The sequence below is a fragment of the Peromyscus maniculatus genome, chromosome 1 (genome assembly GCF_049852395.1).
Source record: "Peromyscus maniculatus bairdii isolate BWxNUB_F1_BW_parent chromosome 1, HU_Pman_BW_mat_3.1, whole genome shotgun sequence".
NCBI classification, from domain to species: Eukaryota; Metazoa; Chordata; class Mammalia; order Rodentia; family Cricetidae; genus Peromyscus; species Peromyscus maniculatus.
The window spans coordinates 53,047,265-53,055,019 of NC_134852.1; positions in this window are offsets into that span (position 1 = coordinate 53,047,265).

Below are 7,755 nucleotides of genomic sequence, written 5' to 3' on the forward strand. Positions count from 1 at the left end.
CTCTCTTCAGCGCGCTGCTTCTCAAGGAGAAACTACAGTTCCCACGAGGCCTCGCGCGAAGCGGCTTGGAAGTGGGCAGCCTGGAAGTCACTCGGGCCACTGGAGCTGGCGGCGTCTCTAGCGAGCCGCGCGGTGCCGGACGCCGCGGTCGAGGAGCCCGCGGGGCGTAGAGCCCGGACGGCTAGGTACGTGGATCCCGGTGCAGGAGCAGTCTCGCGCAAGGGTGGTGGGGAATTGGTGGCTGCTCGGACCCCGAGGGTCAGCGCAGGCGGGTGACCAGGCGGATGGCCGGGTGTGGGCATCGGCTGTGAGGGGCGGCAGCGCCGGGACTCACGCCCTCCGTACCCGGCGGGACTCGTGCCCGCATGGCTCAACTTTCCAGACGTGCAACCCGGCACTGTAGGGAAGAGCTTGGAGTCCGGGAGCCGTGGGTGCACGTCCCAGCTCTGCCACTCCGGAGCTGCGGTCTGGGAAAACCGCGCCGAACCTCATTTTGCCTTCGGTAAAACGGGGAACGAGAATGTCTTTTGCTGGTGATTCTTTTGAGATGTTGAGATCTGGTGAATATGGCATTTCACACTGAAGATACTTATTACGGGTTTGCGTTATTGTTAGCTCCTGGAGAAATGAGATGAAGATACTGTAGATTGCATTGGATGCCAGTTAGTTGACCATGTGCATGTAAAGACCCGAGTCCACAGTTAACACTCAATGCAGGGTAGCTGCTGATAACTGCGATTATTTTGATAAGAGCTTTTGCTTGTGAAGCAGGAAGATTTGCGTTCAAATTTAGGTTTTGCCACAGCTAGCTGTGTGACCTTGGGCAACTAACTTCACCCCTCTGTGCCTTAGTTTCCCTTTCCATGCCTAAATATAAAATGGAGAGTTCACTGGAAGCCGCCTGATAGAGCTGTTCTGAAGATGTATGAGAACAGCCTGTGTAAAGTGCTTAGCCAGCTGCTGGCACAGAGCAGTCTGTAAATGCTAGCATTCATTCAGCATTTCTGGGTAACTTAGGGACCCTCTCTGAGTAGGGTTCTGACTGTAGCCTTGGTCTCCCCAGCAGGCCAGATTCAGCACTGGTCCAGGTGGCTTTCCCGTCTGCAGACTTAGGTCCCTCATTTATAAAAATGGGACAAGAGCAGTATTGCCCTGGTAAGGTTGTGGGGATTTGCTGAACACTAGGCTGAGCCCTCCCTCACTGAGTGGCAGTTCTTATGCATTGTGATTGTTCTTCAGTGTTCTCCATCTGGCCCAGAGACTGCCTAACTGTGGGCTGTGACATGACAGCCCTGAGCTCCCCCACACGTTCGCTCCCAGCCTCAGTGTCCCATCTGTGAAATGGTAGTCATAGGACTTCCATGCCAGGATTGTTCTGATTCCAGGAGCTGTTTTGTGGTTAGCACAGAGCCCAAGCACTTGATGAATGTACCTCTCTTTTTCTGCAGTAAGCCTTTCCTGGTTCTGTTTGTACCTATAGGGCAGAGTGCAAGGTTAGTGTTCCCGTCCTGAAAGTTTACCTGGCAAAAGGTTAAATTGTAGAACGTGTTTCAGCTTAAGGACCCGAGAAGAGACAGTGCTGACTTGCTACCAGCTCCCCTTGATCGCTTCCTCCTCCAAGTCAGTGTGTTCATGTCAGTTCTGTATTATTATTGTTGTTGTTGTTGTTATTGGGTACCAAGGATGGAATCCAGGGCTTCCTGCATATTAAGCACTTACTGGTGATTCCTTGGTGTCCCCTGATGGATGTTCTTGGGCATGTCCAATCTGAACTTTCTCCTCCTTGATCATGGCAAACTGGCCAACATTGACCCAGTTGCTCAAGCCAGTAACTCAGAAGTTGCTCGTCTTCCCCAGCCTCCCATATCCAGTTGATTGAGGAGAAGGATGGAGCTGCCATGTTACAGAAACATCACTTCACTGGGCCCAAGCTGGAGGTTTCCCTATCCCCTCTGAAGGTGGCTTTTTCTGTTTGTTTTGAGACAGGGTCACAAGTATCCCAGGCTGCCCTTAAATTGGCTGTGTTGCTAGGGACAACTGAGCTGCCCATCCTTCTGTCTCCAAGTACAGGGTTATAGGTGTGCGTCACCATGGCAAGGGGGTAGGCTTTTCTGACAAGGTCCAGTTGCTTCTTTTAAGACATGGAGAATGAACATTGATGGGTACACATATGTAGCATGCGCAGTCGTGTGCTCCAGAGAAGACCGTGTGGATCTGGACCAACTGCGGTGGCTGCAGATATGTCAGGAAGGCCTGGGCTTCAGGCGACTCGCTTCTGTGGTTTTTAACCTGCCAAAGACAAGCTGAGTTGATAATTTCCTTCTGAAAAACTGCACTCTGTCAGTGCCTGAGACTATCTGGTGTGGGAAGGCAGCGCACACACACACCACACACCAGGGAGAGGTTGGGAAGGAGCGTCCTGGGTCTCTGAGGTTTAATCTGTAGCACAAACCTGGCCTTGGGGTTTCATTTGAGGATGGGAAACTGTTCCTCATCGAATTTGTGATGGCCATTATAGTTGAGGGTTTCTTACTTGCTTTTTGTGTTTTTAATCTGCAGAAGGATGGGGCAGTGACTTAAAAAGCCTCCGGGGTTATCTCCCTCGTAGTGACGACAGCAAATGGGTTTTGAACCTTGTGGGTAGAGTGGGTGAAGAGTTAACTGTGAGCCCGTTTTTCAGATGTTGCAGTGGGAAATCAAAAGCGGAATGTAGAATGGGCAGAGGTTGGTGCCTTTTTCAGCTGTAAACTATATTTGCCAGTGTTTTTCGAGCTTAGGCTTCATAACTTGCAAACCTGAGTTAAATGTACTTACATTTTAATGAAAGAAAGCATCATCATCTTCACAAGTTTTTGTTTTCAGCTGTTAGAATGAGAGGGGAGCTATCAGACCAATCTGTACATTTATTTTTTTCTTTAGGATTGCTCTAGTCAGGGCCTTAGTGTGTGTGTTGGGAGCATGGGAGGTTGCATTTATGCAGACTGAGCATGGTGACACACACCTGTAATCCTAGCACTTAGAAGTAGAGACAGCCATGAGGACCAAGGCTAGCCTGGGCTCTATGAGACACCCCTGTCTCAAAAACCAGAGGATTCGAGACAGATAAGCTCACTGTAGCATGCCATACAGTGTGGAGGTATAGCGGGGAAAACAGGAGTACCACCCTCCACTCCACAGTTCCACTTCCCTGGAAATAACCACTCATTTAGACTGTGAGTAATAAGTATCTAGCCTCAGGTTTTGGAGCTACCAGAGTGAACAAAATGGAGATGTCCTTGGCCGTAGTGATTTGGTTGTATGCTTCCTTGCATTTGTGTAAGTGTGTGTGTGTGTGTGTGTGTGTGTGTGTGTGTGTGTGTGTGTATACGTACTTATATCTGTCCATATTTGCTTATATCAATTGTTTTCTTCTTCCTCCTCCCCTACCCCTTCCTAAAAAAAGGAAGAGTGGAGATTAAGCTGTGTGTGTGTGTGTGTGTGTGTGTATACACACATACAGTCCACACTGTATATATGTATATATACATATGTATATAGTCCACACTGTATATATATGTGTATATATACACACACACACACACACACAGTCCACACTGTATATATGTATATATACATATGTATATATGTATATAGTCCACACTGTATATATATATATGTGTATATATATATACACATACAGTCCACACTGTATATATGTATATATACATATGTATATATGTATATAGTCCACACTGTATATATGTGTGTGTGTGTGTGTGTGTGTATATATGTCCAGTCCACACTGCATTTGTGTGAGACGGGGTCTCATATAGCCTACCTGGCTTACATTTGCTATATAATGGGCTGGCCTTGAATTTCTGATTCCTCCTGCCTCTGCCTTCCAAGTACTGGGATTGCAGTGTGTGCCTTCCTGCCTGGCTCAAGCTACATATACTTGTAACTTGGTTTTTTCAGTGGTGGTTGGACATATCCCTTCAAGTTGTTACATAAAGATCTGCCTTATTTAATGATTGTGTCCACATTCTTGAAGATGGAGAGACCTTGCACTATTCTGCTGGTATATTGTTAGACATTGCCATTATGGCCAAGAGTTCATTTACCTTTGCAATCACATCATCTTAGACCCAGGCAGTATAGTACAGAGTCTGAAGACACGAAGTTTGGAGCCATATGGCCTGGATTCAAATTCTGATACTGTTCTGTATTAGCTGGAATCCCTTGGGTAAGGCACTTGAACTCCTGGGCATCAGTTTCCAGATCTGAGCTTCAGGATGATACCAGTACCTTCCTTATGGGGCGGTTGTGGAGAGAGAATCCGTGTTAGACTTTTAGGACAGGGTCCATTGATGGAAGACTGTTTTACAGTCTTTCCAATCCAAAGCTACACCAAGGTCTTTGTTGCAGGGCTCATAGGAGGAGCTACCCCAGTCATTGGAAATAAATGCTAGGAAAAAATTGGGAAAAGTTACGAGGCAGGAACTAGCTCGGAGATGTTGGACTCGAGGGTGAGAGGCTGAGCTGCTTGGAATGAAGAGAAGATATGCTCAGCAAAGGAAGATAGGAGCCAATGCAGTGGTCACACCACAGCTGGTGCCGGGTGGGCACTCCTGGTGGAGCACCAGTTGAGTGCCCTTCCTCACATTAGCAAGAGATAGGAAAAACTTGGAAAGTGGTGTGGTGACAGCTTTGGAGTCAAATCCCATATAACTACTAAATAAAAGGTGTTCATTGAGCTTTTCCCTTCATAGACGAACTGTCTCCAATAGATCCTCTACCTCATTGTGTTGTGGAGAGTGAATGAAATGTCTAAAGATACTGGCCTGCTGGGCTGCTGTTAGCCCTGGGCCAGGAGTCACTGTTCTTATTTATTACGTTGACCAGTTTACTGGGCATCTTCCACGTGCCAGGATTTCTTCTAGGCATGGAAGATGAGACAGTAAATCAGACAGACAAGATCTATTCTATGCTCTGATTTTCTGTTTGTGTTTTGAAACCAAGTCTTGCAGTGTTAGCCCAGGCTGGCCTTGAACTCTCAATCTTCCTCTCCCACCTCCCAAGTTCTGAGATTGCAGACCTGAGTCAGCACACCTGACTCAGATAAGATCCTTGCTGTCACGGGGTTTGCAGACTACCTGAGGAGACACACAGTAAACAGAGAGTTTCGGGATTGTTCCCCCCTGATTAGAATTTAAAAAACAAACCCGTTCTTGCTACTTTCAGATGGTTTTTAAGTATGTCGGGGAAAATAACAGGGTAAAAGCTGGAGTGGCTGGTGGGGAGAGATGGGGGTAGGGGGGGTGATTACTATAGCCTGGATGATCAGGGAAGGCCTCCCAGGCCGAGGAGGGAAGTCATGTGAGCTAAGGTTTGAATGAGCATGATGTGCCAGCCCTGCCAGGCAGTGGGGGCGTTGGGGGCTGCTCCAGGCAGAGGGGCAGCAAGTGCAGTCATGAGGTGGAAATGAGCTTGCCACAGAAGCAGTATAGGTGTCGGTGTCGCTGGAGAAGGGTGGCTTTCTGCTCTCCACGCTCACACTACTTTCAAGTTTGCAAAGGAATAATGATAGTTGCTAACATTGACATACCATGGACTGGCTGCCAGGTGCTTGGTAAGCACTTCACACGGCCTCAGTTGATCCCTCCAGTAGTCCAATGACGTCATTCGCTTTATTGAACTCATTTTACAAATGAGATCACTGGAGCTAGGAGATGGCAATGGTGGCGGCGGCGCAGCATGCCTTTGATTCCAGCACTCAGGAGGCAGAGGCAGGTGGGTCTCTGAGTTTGAGGCCAGCCTGGATTACAGCCTGAGTTCCAGGACAGCCGGGGCTACCCAGAGAAATCCTGTCTTGAAAAACCGAGACAGAGAGAGAGAGAGAGAGAGAGAGAGAGAGAGAGAGAGAGAGAGAGAGAGAGAGAGAGAGAGATCACTGTAGACTGATATTCTTCATTGCAGGCCTTCTTTATGAGGGAAGGGTCAGTGGAGGAAGTGGACACAGCATTTCTTTCCAGGTTGTTTGACAGACAGAGTACTGCCAACTATATTTAGTACCTCCTTTACACAGCAGTGGATCAGCATGGGATGCTATGGCATCATGTCTACTGTCAAAGATGCTCTAGGTTGGGTATCAGGCACAGCTTTTGGGAAGAGTCCAGAGCAGAGAACAAAGAAAGCAGACTGAACATGGCCAGGGCTAGGAAAGAGGGAGAGTGGAGAGAATTGTGGAGCTCACAAGATAGCAAGAGATAGAATGGGGGTGGAGGGCAGCAAGACGGAGAGTGAGAGTGTGGGGTGGATAAATCATAGGAATTATAAGGAGAACTAGTGGCTGGGTATGGAAGGGCCAGGATACTAGCATGGATTTGAAATGGATGTGATATGGAGGGAGCCTCCAGGCAAGCATGGGCTTTGATATGCTGATAGGTGCCACAGGTAGCCATATGTCTCTTCTGCCAGAGGTAAGGGAATTGAGTTCTATTGGCCGATGAGAACTGGTTTCACAAGTTTCTGAGGAATGCTGGCTTTTGTCTAAGCACCAGAAATCCTTCTATAGCCCAGCCTGAGCTCATTTCTGGGTATATGGACTACCTGAGACCTACGAATGGGCAGGATGGAGCTGCACCTCTTAGCCAAGCAGAGCAGGTGGATGTCAAGTTTGTTATGTTGCCAAGGTGATGGTTTGCACTCACCTCCTCCTCCTGACAATGCCTGGTGTGTAAAACGTGCGCAGTCAGAATCTGTTGACCAAACTGACCATCTGAGGAGGCACTGTTCTGAGGACTCTGAGATCGCCTTTGATTCTTTGATCTACTCCACGGGATAGTGCTGTTGCTGCTTCCCATTTCTTATATGGGGAAACTGAGGTCCAGTGACCCTTGAGTCACCAAGTTAGTGACTTTTCAGAGCCTGTGTCACCCGTGGTCTGTCCATGAACTGACAGATGGGTAGATGGGGTTTATATTCCCAGCCTCTTCACCCCACATGTCTCCTGGGGAGCTTTTGCAGCGGCTCCCACATTCTTTTGGGCCATGAGGTTGACTGGGCCTGGGATCACTCTAATCCTAGGACCTGTCCTTCCATTTCCTTTAAAATAACAAGAGCAATCTGAATATTTGCTAATACTCAGGAGAAGTTGTCAGTTTTTCAGATGTGATCATGATCTCATGGCTGAGTCTTTATCTTAGGATGTGCCTTCTGAAATTCCTGTGAATGGACTGTTGGGATGCCCAGCATGTGCCTCACAGTGCTTGGATGGGGGCGGAAAGTGGAGGCGGACAGGCGCGTGGGGTGAGTAAGAGATGAAACGAGATTGGCCATGAGTTGGGAACGGTTGCAGCTGGGTGGCGAGGGCTTATTATAGCCTCCCTTTACCTTTATGTGTTTGAAGTGTCTCGTCAAGAAAAGTTAGAATCAAGCACAGCATTTCAGGCTCAAGTGTATGTGTGGGGAATCCCCTGCCTCTGCTCAGTCCACTTATATAATACAATTATTTGCTCCCCCACCCCTTGTGCTTCATTATGCAAAAGCCAGTACTTGGCTGGGGGCTCTGGGGCTTGGGTAAAGCAGGCAGCATCAAGCACCCTGGCCAGGCTCCCACAGCCACATGCTTCCCTTTCTGTTGAGCCTATGGTGGCAGGGTCCTCCTGAGGCCCTTTCCTGATCCATTTCCTTCCAGCACCTGACTGAGGCTCCGCCCACATTTTTCCCCAAGACCTGTTTCAACAGGAGGCCTCAGAGCCTCTCTTGATCCTCCTC